The 11,043-nt window shown below is 36.4% G+C and overlaps 1 long non-coding RNA gene across 2 annotated transcripts; it reads left to right on the top strand.

Annotated features, from left to right (window-relative positions):
- Positions 1-9,679: 9,679 nt before the first annotated feature.
- On the top strand, positions 9,680-10,823 carry LOC112201614. Of its 2 annotated transcripts, XR_002936831.2 has the most exons (3): positions 9,680-10,135; positions 10,227-10,394; positions 10,472-10,823. It is a non-coding gene; the product is annotated as an uncharacterized LOC112201614 (long non-coding RNA). The 2 variants fall into 2 exon arrangements; XR_005800595.1 differs by having other exon boundaries at positions 10,227-10,823.
- Positions 10,824-11,043: the final 220 nt, after the last annotated feature.

Raw genomic sequence — 11,043 nt, 5'->3', positions numbered from 1 at the left:
TATGGAGCTGCACCAGATGGATGTTAAAACAGCTTTCTTGAATGGTGAACTAGATGAAGTGATTTATATGAGGCAACCAGAAGGGTTTGTGCGAGCTGGAAGTGAAAACTTAGTGTGTAAGTTAAGAAAATCAATTTATGGCCTAAAACAAGCTTCTAGATAGTGGTACAAGAAATTTGATTATGTGATTTCTACTTTTGGATTTACAGAAAATCTTGTTGATGAGTGTGTTTATTTGAAGACTGTTGGGAACAATTTTATTTTTCTGGTACTCTATGTGGATGATATACTTTTGGCTAGCAGTAACATTAAATTGCTTAAAGATACCAAGAGTTTTCTATCAAGGAATTTTGACATGAAAGACTTAGGAGAAGCATCCTATGTACTAGGTATTGAGATTAAAAGAGATAGGGCACAGAGACTACTTGGTTTGTCTCAACAGAATTATGTTACCAAAATTTTAAAGAGATTTGGTATGGAGAAGTGTGCAGCTGGAGAAGTTCCCATGTCCAAAGGAGATAAGTTAACCAAGAAGCAAAGTCCCAATAGTGATGTTGAGAAAGAAAATATGGAGTCAAAGCCTTATGCCAGACTTGTAGGAAGTCTCATGTATGCACAAGTCTGCACTAGGCCGGATTTGTCTTTTGCAGTAGGGATTTTGTCAAGATTCCAATCTAATCCAGGCCATGAACGTTGGGTAGCTGGGAAGAAAGTGTTGAGATACCTGCAGAAAACTAAAAACCACATGCTAGTTTATAGGCAAGTGGAGGATCTGAAAATCATTGGATTCTCAGACTCGGATTTTGCAGGGAATTATCCAGACTCCAAGAAGTCCACTTGTGGATATGTGTTCTTGCTTGCAGGAGGTGCTATTGCTTGGAAAACCATGAAACAAACACTTGTTTCAACTTCTACTATGCAAGCTGAATTTATTGCAGTATATGAAACTGTGTGTGAAGGACTTTGGATTAGGAATTTTCTCATGCAAACCAAAGTATTGAGTCACATTGTGGCTGGAACACTTGTAATTTATTGTGACAATGAGGCTGCAGTTTTCTTTAGCAAGAACAGTAAAAGGTCAAATAATTCCAAGCATATTGATCTAAAGTATTACAGTGTTAGAGAAAGAGTAAAGCATGGTGAAATAGCTGTTTTGAGTATTGACACAAATTCACAGCTAGCAGATCCTTTCACCAAGGCATTGTCAGTAGCAGCATTCCAGAAACATACAGCAAGCATTGGAATTTTAGCTAATTAAGATGCTTAGGTTCAGTAGAGAGTTAGTCCAGTTGGATCATTTAAAATTCTAAGGTTTTTTGAGTTCTTGTGTTTTAGTTGTGATCTTTTATTTTGTTTATCACAACTTGTTTGTAATGACAGATTTTATTATTAATAAATTTTGAGGTATTTTCAGATTTTGGTTATTACTGCAGTTTTTGTTGAATGTTCTGAAAATTATCAATTTTGTGTTTAAAGTTATACTTGCTATCAGATGGCTTAAATCATGAGAAGCATGATGTTAAGGTTCAAGCAATATCTTTAAGCCATCAATGTTCAGTAAATTTGCTTGAGTTTTTGGTTTTAGAAACATAAAGTAGGACCTAATATATGTTTACTTGTTGATACACATTAACATATATTGTATCACTTCTGGTTTGACATATGTGGATTGCAGGAGCTTGTGTTTGTGGTTTTGAAACTCTGCATTTTTGTTAAAATGTATACTGTTTCTTGCTCTGCATAAGTAATTGTGATCTGACCATGTTGGAATGGATTTTCAATTTAAGTTTGTTATCTGGCGCGCACTTCAGTAAGTTAAGTAGGTTTTGATGTTCTCTGGTGCAAATCATCAAGCATGATATGTGTGAGTCCAAGGGGGAGATTGTAAGATCAAATATGGACATAACACATATCATCATAAAGTAATTGATGATTAGCTTAATATCAATCCTAGTTTAACATGGATACAAACAGTAAATCAATACTTGTAACTTAATGAAGCAGTGTATCTATTCATTAAGGCAAGTAATCCTATTCTTAGTCTGCAAGAAAGATTACAATGAAGTGTTACATTAAGAATCTAACTAGGAAACCTAAACCGATATGGATAGCTTTAATGGGAAGCTTCTTGAGGGTTAAGTCTCCTATATATACAGATGAATTGGTCCCTGATTACTACCGACGTTTTGCATATTGTTCTGTCCATTGAGAAGCAAGTTGGTAAGTAACAGAAGGCCATATTCAGTGTTCGTGTTTGTAGCATAAGATGGAATCCATGCCAGTGATTGCTGAAGGTAAGCCTTAATCCCTTTTATGATTGTGTGCATATATTGTGAGCATGTATATGGTTTTTAACAAACTTGAGTGCAAGCACAGTTCTTACAGGATTGGATGCATTCTCTATAAGGAGAGAAGTTTGATATTTCTGCATTCAAAATCATCATGAATTCATGGTCCAATATATAACTATATTTAAAACATGTTTGGTGAAACAATAACAGAATTGAGAAACGGTGGATTCTTACTGGGAATGGAAGTGGAAGTGGTAGAATGATAATGCCCATAACTGAATATGTCCACCAAGCCAATTAAGGTGCGAGCATGAGACGAAGTCGATGATGCAGCCACAACCAACACCAACATTAACACTAATTGAACCTTCACCATCTTCAATCTTCTCTTCTTCGACTTCCTGCTCAATGACCAAGAGCTTATTAATCCACATTAGAAACTTTATACTACTTGCTATATTGTCTAGCTGTAGACTTGATACAGTATCATATACGTACGTGTTCATTTCCGGATCAAGACACCTAATACATAATGCAACATGTCAAATTTAATGCATGCATGCATGGGAATACTTTCAAATCAAAAATGAAAAAAAAAAAAAAGTATGCGAATATCTGACACATATAGAAGTTATGTATAAGTTACTATATTTTATGTTTTCAATTCACGGGTATGCACTTACTGTATTTTTTCATGAGGACCAGGTTAAGAAAACTGATAAAAGTAGCGATGAAATAACTCTCTTTTCCATTCACGAGAGACACTGCAGGTAAATGAGAACCATAACCTTGATCATTACAGTAGTTGGTTCAACTATTATATCAAAGTACTGTGATGATCTAGATCGATCGATGACCAGAACCTTTTTTCCTCCATGGCCTTTCTTTTCCTTGTTTTCGGGGCAATCTTTGTCAATTGTGGCATTGGAGAAATTGTACAACACAATGACTTCTTTTTAATTTGTCGTGCCCTTTAGGGCATCTCCAACCCTTTAGTCAAAAGCCAAAGTCATTTGGAAAATTTGACACCCCTAGTGTCATTACTATTCATTCATATTTTACATCTCCAACCCTCTTTAGTCAAAAGTCATAGTCATTTCATAATTTTAATTATTTTAGATAATTATTTAACTACAATATGAATTTATATATCATACATAATAATCTTATATAATATATCGTCGTTTAACATTTTTTTTAGAAATTTTTATTTTATTTTTTCAAGTTTTTCTCGTTTAAAACTACATTACTCTATTATTAGCCGTTGAATTTAATTCATCGCATTTTTCTGACTATCAGATTAGAAATTAAGTAATTATATATTTATTTTTTAATTTTTGGTATCAATTAATCTTGGCCTTCTATTTTGAATCGAATTCATGAGGAGTGAATCAGAGCCGCTCATTTTGAATAGTGGAAGGTGGAGCCCAGCCTTCTTCCCCTAAGCCATTTTGGCTTTCTACCTTCATTCCTTAGTCATTTTGACTCAAGGTATGGCTCAAAAGCCATTTTGACACCCTTTTGATTTGGGTTGGAGATGGTGAAAAAAAAGCCCCTTAGTCATTTTGGCTTTTGACTCCATTGTTGGAGATGCCCTTACATATGTCAGTAGTGTCAGTATGTAATTTCGCTGGTATGAATAATCCTTACGTGGAACAGTTGGGACAGTTTAACTTCAACATGATGATCTTCTGTAACGCATGCATGCTTTTGCAAATTGTAGCGTAGCTGCGTGCATGTTGCTGTAGGATATATATTGACGAAGTGAAGAAAGAGAGATTTATCAGCCGATTCTATCTTAATCCTCTTTTTATCTATCGTCCCATTCATAAACGTTGGCTCCACATAGAGAAACCCGTGAAAGAATTATCTCAATCAGCTACGATCCTATTGTGTTTTTCACGTGTTCGAAACTTCTAATATGTACGTGTTGCGTGTATTGATCTCATTATCAACACGTATGTGGATGAATCATCTGCGCATGCACTCGATGATATATGTTTCCATTATTATAATTGCAACTGAAGAAGATAATAATAGAAGAAGGAAGGTGCAGGGACTCAATATCTAGTCAAGGTGAAGAAGAAGAAGAATTAATGGAGGTCCAGGTGTTGAATAGTATGACGGTTACTCCATTGGTGTTGTTTTTGATGATGGCTGCGGCTACAACAATGTTTAGTGCTCGCAGCCCCAGCACTTGAAACCCATGGTATTCATCACTATCACTATTTTAGTTGGTATACTATGATTATAAAAAAAATCTAGTTAGTTAGCACTACTACGAATTTCAAGCTTATACATGCATGATTAATGTACTTTAAGAAAGAATAACTGAGCATATTATCGATTAATATTTATGTAGAAATATCAAACTTGTGTCCATACAAAGAAAGTACCGATTCTTGTTACAAGTGTGGTTGCACTAAGATTTGGCATGGCCACCGGATTTATCACTCTGTGTTTGCCTCGACTCCATCGACTCTGGTTCTGGTTCGTACGTAACTATAATGCTTCTATTAAATCAAATAGCATAATCAGATACTAATTGACGTGAACTTAATTTGCAGAAAAGGGTAGAGAAAAATCAGAATCCATGCCCTAGAAAGAATGCATTCAACCTTGTGAAAGTGAAACTGCATGCGCTTGTACACTTGTATATCCAACCCAGTTATCGAAGTGTATTTGCCTCCAACCCAAGCAACAAGGTAAGTAAAAACGTCTATCGAATTAATTAACAAGCTATATTTCCCATATTTCAGTGCCTCATATATCTCTAATCTCCGCTGCAGCATTATATCTTAACTATATATCAGCATTAATTAATTAATCAATTTCAGAAAGTGCTTGGCTCTAAAATTCTCATGCATATGGTTAATTAGTTAATTACTTTAGTGACATCATGATAATTAGTTTGGGTGGGTCTATTCAGACCTCTCAATTTACTATTTAGACATCTCTTCATTTTTTTTACCACTGAACTTCTTGATTTACCCCTATTTTTATCTATTTACACCTATGTTATATATGCGATGTTACAATAATAAAAGAAAAAAAAAATTTGCACCTCCAAACTCCAGTTAGCTTTCATGATCAACTGGGAGCACAGCCAAAAAAAAAAAAATTCTGTAAGGATTAACGTTTTCTCTGTTTTTGATAATTACGATCGACTAATTTGAACTCTCAATTTCAAACCCTATTCTGTGTTCTTCAAACAATTTGGCATTGCTTGATGCAGTTGAAGTTGGATTTCCATTGGAGCAATTTAAATAACCTTATAATTCTTGATTGCCCAACTAGATTTGATGAATCTTGATCAATCTTTTTTGGGTTGAGAGAAAAGTCAGTAAAAGTAAGTTTTGACCCTGTTTTTATTTTCTGATTTCAAAGATATATTGACATTGAAATTGTATAAATTTAAATTCAAAGATTTCAAATATCATCTAATCTATAATTTATAGAATCTAATAATAAACTTGAGATGAAACAATGAAGACGTCTCAAACTCCTGGAGCCAGTAACAACCAATTAGGTGATGGGTACGAGAAGAGAGAGAGGGAATGAGAAGAAAGACATGAAGGAATAGTGAGGAAGAGGGAAAGGAGAATAGAGAGAGAGGATTACAATAGAGAGTTGGAGAGAAAGAGAGATGTCTAATGCTTAGATCATATGATACATGTTTTTCTTTTTCTGTTCTCTAGTTTTGATCAAAACGTGTTTCTTCCTCTTCTTAATCTTTGATTAGATGTTGATTTCAAATAAATAAGATGGAGTAGTTATTTCAAAGTTTGAATTTTAATTTTCTAAATTTTGTGGATAGGGATAGAATTAGAGAGAACTGCAAGATGTAAGAGGGGTAGATGCAGGTTTTTTGTTTATTATTAATTTTTATATATTTGTAGAGGGGTAAAATTGGTTTTAAAATTGTGCAAAAAATAAAGGAGGTCAAAATAACAAATTGGGAGGTCTGAATAGAACCACCCAATTGGTTTATCTTAATTTTACGTATAGAAAAAGTTCGACAAAGATCAGGTGGCTCTACTACTCCAGTACTCTATACAGACGATGCGTTCAATCCTGTGAAACATGTGCTTGTACGCTTGTCTATCCACAAGAACTGTCTGATTGCTTTTGTCTCAGCTCGATTACCCAGCATCTCAAAATTCTGGTATAAGCCTGTATATATATGAAGGAGAATCTTGATAGGACATCCTTACTTTAAGAGTTTTACACTAGTAATGACATAAATTAATGATTTTAACAGTTGATCCTTTATATTCCTATACAAAAATTGTGTATACAAAAAATCAATCAAATCTGTAATCATTTGGTCACCCAAAATTGTGTAAACAAATGTAGTCCGTTAGATAAAATTAAAGCAAACATTGTGCTAATTAAATGGTTAAACATTTTTCTATTTGGCTAATTCTTTTTAGGATTCATATGTGTGTGGGTAACTAGAGAATGAGTGGTTTTGATTATTAAAATAGAGCTAAAATTATTTTACCACCCTGAACTTGATACCTAAAATCATTTGTGCCCCTAAACTTCTAATATGATCGCTTGTGCCCTTGTACTCTCCAATGTGATTTATTATAGCCAATCCTAAACTAATCCATCAATTTCTTCATATAGTGTTGCCCACTCAAACTAGATTTTGGCATTCAATCATGCAAGAACCACACTATTTACATGTCTAAAGCGAAGAACTGACCCTAATTAAATGGACTCTCATCATCTCCAATTTATGGAGAAATTAATGAATTACTTTATTAATGGTTTTGGTTAATCATATTGGAGAGTATAATGACATATGTGATCATAGAAGTTTGGAGACACAAATGATTTTAGATGTAAAGTTTAGGGTGGTAAAATGATTTTAGCTCATTATAATTCATGCTAAAAATAAAAAGGATTAATTTCAGTTTACCTACCTGAACTTTCACTCAATCTTCATGTTAGTCCCTGAACTTCCATTTTCATCAAGATTACCCCTGAACTCCCAATTTTCATCAGTCGTGTCCTGTTCTTCAACCTCCATCCAAAATTTCCATCAATTTGTGACGTGGCAGAAGACAGAAGGGCAAAATTCCGATAATACCCTTGTGAATGTTTTTCCATTTTTTAACCAAAACAATATTAATTATATTATACATAAATGAATATATATCTCTACTCTCTTCAACTGTTCTCTGCCAAACACCAACAGGCTCGAAAGAGCAAAAATTTCGACAACGGTCGTTGAGCGGAGTTGGGCAAAGAAGTCGATATTGGCGACGGAGACGAAATGGGTTTGGAAACGGAGTTGAAATTGGGGCAAGTCCTGCGCTTTAGGTGCTCCGACGCCGTGCGCGACGGGTTTGAGGATCCAATTCATAAATCTCAGAAATCAAAATCAGAAATCCACTTAATGAACTTATCGAGGTTCACTGTCTGAGTCGCCTGAAAATACCCAGAACCTGTCGGACCCCGGAAGACTTCTTTCCTTCGATTCTCTCCAATCAAAGCTCGTCTTGGATAACTAACAGCCCAGAAACCTCGGGAATGTCGAGAGGTAGACTCTCCCATATGTGCAACACCAAGATGTGGCCAGAATCGAAAGAAGAAAAAAAAAGACGAAGAAAAAAAAAAAGAAGAAGAACAAAGAGAGGATGCCGCCGCCATAAAGATAGATAGGAAGTAGATCGAAGGGAGGACCTTCTTATCTTACTCGAGCCCTGAGGTTTTGAAGATCTGATGGAGGCGATTCAAGGGGCGATAGAGAACCCTAATCTGGAGATCCTTAGTGCTTGAAATGGAGAAGAAGATGTGGAGAAAAAAGGATCTGCGGTTTTTTCAAAAAAGAAAAAGAAAATGATCCCCTTCCCCCAAAAAAAAAAAAAAAAAGGCAAAAGAAATGCAAATTGACAATTTTAGCCCTTCTATCTCTTGACACGTCACAAATTGACGGAAATTTTGGATGGAGGTTGAAGAACCGGACACGGCTGATGAAAATTGAGAGTTCAGGGGTAATCTTGATGAAATTGGAAGTTCAGGGACTAACATGAAGATTAAGTGAAAGTTCAAGTAGGTAAACTGGAATTAATCCAAATAAAAACATCCTCATTTTTCAAGTTTAAGAAAGTTCTCTCTTGATCCTCCCTTACTTTTCGGTCATGCAAAGCCAACTTAATGAAGCAAAAGCGTAATTAGGTAATTTCGCATCAATGTGATGCGCTAGTGATCCAACTTTTTGGCGCCCGATATATAGCATGCTCCTTAATTTTCTTGCCTAAACTTGCATATCATTTGGGCATGACATGAGTAGAGACGTTCACAGATGAGCAAATATAGAACAACCAACATTCATTTTTTTTCATTCAAAAGATTTCCAAAACGAATTGGTTTCATCAATTGTGGTATGACTGCTGACATACAATAATGCTCCTTCCAATGAGTTGGTTTAGAGCTTCAATTCATTTACACCGAAACCATCCTTTGGTCGATAGCCGATTAGTCATACCATTTAATTTTCTGGCGTTTACTTGCATACATAAATGGACATGACAGTTGAGACGTTAACATATGCACAAATATGGAATAGTCGACAGTCATATTTCATCTACAATTTTTCCAAACTGTACGTAAGAACTAATGGTTTCACCTACCACGGCCTGACAGGTACTGAATTGATTTAACTCTCTTCGATCACTTGGCTCACTAGTATATAAATGGTTAATTCCATGCAAGCTTCTCATGCAGAGGCAGCTACTGGTGCAGTAGTACAGTTGAGCGAGAGTTAAGTGTATCACATATAGATATGGGGCTTCTGGGACAATAGGTGGCCATTCTCATAACGCATTAACGCCCTGTGCTTATATCTGGGGGAGGAGATGGAATTTACTTGACCTACTCACTCTACGATGTTTGTGTCGATCCATGTCCGTACTTTATTTGCACCCTTTCATTTCTACTGATGGTGCGTTTTTCGTCACATTGGCTCTCGCTTATGCCATCGGATTGGGAATAACTGTCTTACCACACAAATCTTGCTGTCTATATCGCCATTCTGTCCTAAACAAAATAACCATTTCAAGATCAACCATAGATGTACAAATACTTTGGTATTTTTCTAATCGAGTAAGTACTAACCAAATGATCAAAACGTGGCATAATTACGCACGATATTGATGTCATTGAATGGAACCAATAGAAAATAAACTGACGGTGGGACCAGTTGGATACAAATGAACCTAACACTTTACCGACATTGAAAAGAAAATGTGAGCGGCGGAAAAATGTATCACGCTTGGTGGAGATCGTACGAGCATTGATCTCGATAAACGTGGAGATACTTGAGAAGGTTTTTGAAAATTTTCAAGAATTTTCACTTTAGGAGTTGGATGATAAAGTACACGACACGATGAGTTTGTGAAAATTTTCGGAGAAGTTTTTGGATATCCGAGCTATTTATATCGATTTTCCAAAGTTATGGGATTATAGAAATTAATTTAAGAAATAGGAAACAAGTGGAGCGATCCTAGCCATTCCTTTTTTCCACCGCTTGATCTTAGTTGTCCATTGTTGAATGGGACAACTCAGATCAGTAAGAAGAACCAGAAGCATCGAGAGAGAGAAAGACAGCTGGGAGCTCCCTGACCCGAGACGTAGCGCGACCCGACAAGGTGACCCGGCCATTGGGCCACGTTACAACCACCCCACGACGGCTCCCAGGTGCCATTCCCTTCATCTCTTCGTCGCCTACGTTCTTGTGTCCTCGGATCATACATGCAACGATCGTGAACGGAGAATCAATGGCGAGTTTCTGCAACTTCCGGAGACTCTGGCCACAGTTTTTGCCTCCTGGGGTATGAAACCTCCTCTCCTCTTCATGCTCTTCAAGTCTGTGTAATTAGTTCTTCCATTTGATCGATTTTGACTTATTTGCGTTTTGGGTAGCCACGGCTCCGCCATGTTCTTCGAGTCCAGCAACGTCTCCAGAGCTTCTAGCTTAGGTGGCGGGTGAAGGATGATTCACTATTCATACTCTACACGCTGGACCTAGTCTGCGAGTTCGATCAAGATTTTGGAGAAGCTGTGTTTGGGGTGCAATCTGCCTCCATCGAGGTTTGATTTTCCTGGTCTGTCTTTTGATTGATTTTAGTATTAGACTATGGACTGAGGCTTAGTTGTGTTGTATACAGGATTGGGGAATTAGTTAGCTACACCTGCTTGGGCTTGCTGTGCTCTCCTAATGAGTGCAGACTTTGCGATAAGTCGATCATAAGGTGAGTTGGATTTGTTGGAGAAATTCTGGGAAATTTCCTTGTAGTTGATTGCTAGTGTTTGTATGATAGTCGTACCCTGTAGTGAAGGATGGTAATTTGAGTTGTTTCTGGTCTACCAACTTGATGTCTTCAGTCTTGAATTGGAAATTTGGATGAGTTGTGGTGCTTAGGTTTGAATGTTGATGTCTTGCTAAGGTTTGCTCGGTAGGTAGTTTGAAATGGTTGTGGTCTATTTGAAATGGTCAAGTTATATTGTGGGTCAAGTTCATTTCAAGTCTAGACGAACAAATTGAATTTAGCGATTCAAGCATTTTCACCTCAAAAATACTTGTAGCTTCCGTTGTGTTTTTCAAAAAGTTTTCGAACAAAATGCTTTGGATGAGTTGTGGTGCTTACGCTTGAATGTTGATGTCTTGCTAAGGTTTGCTCGGTAGGTAGTTTGAAATGGTTGTGGTGTATTTGAAATGGTCAAGTTATATTGTGGGTCA

This window comes from Rosa chinensis, chromosome 5 (assembly GCF_002994745.2).
Source record: "Rosa chinensis cultivar Old Blush chromosome 5, RchiOBHm-V2, whole genome shotgun sequence".
Lineage (NCBI taxonomy): Eukaryota > Viridiplantae > Streptophyta > Magnoliopsida > Rosales > Rosaceae > Rosa > Rosa chinensis.
The sequence above is the reverse complement of the archived record's forward strand: the minus strand, read 5'-3'. Positions and strand labels throughout refer to the sequence as shown.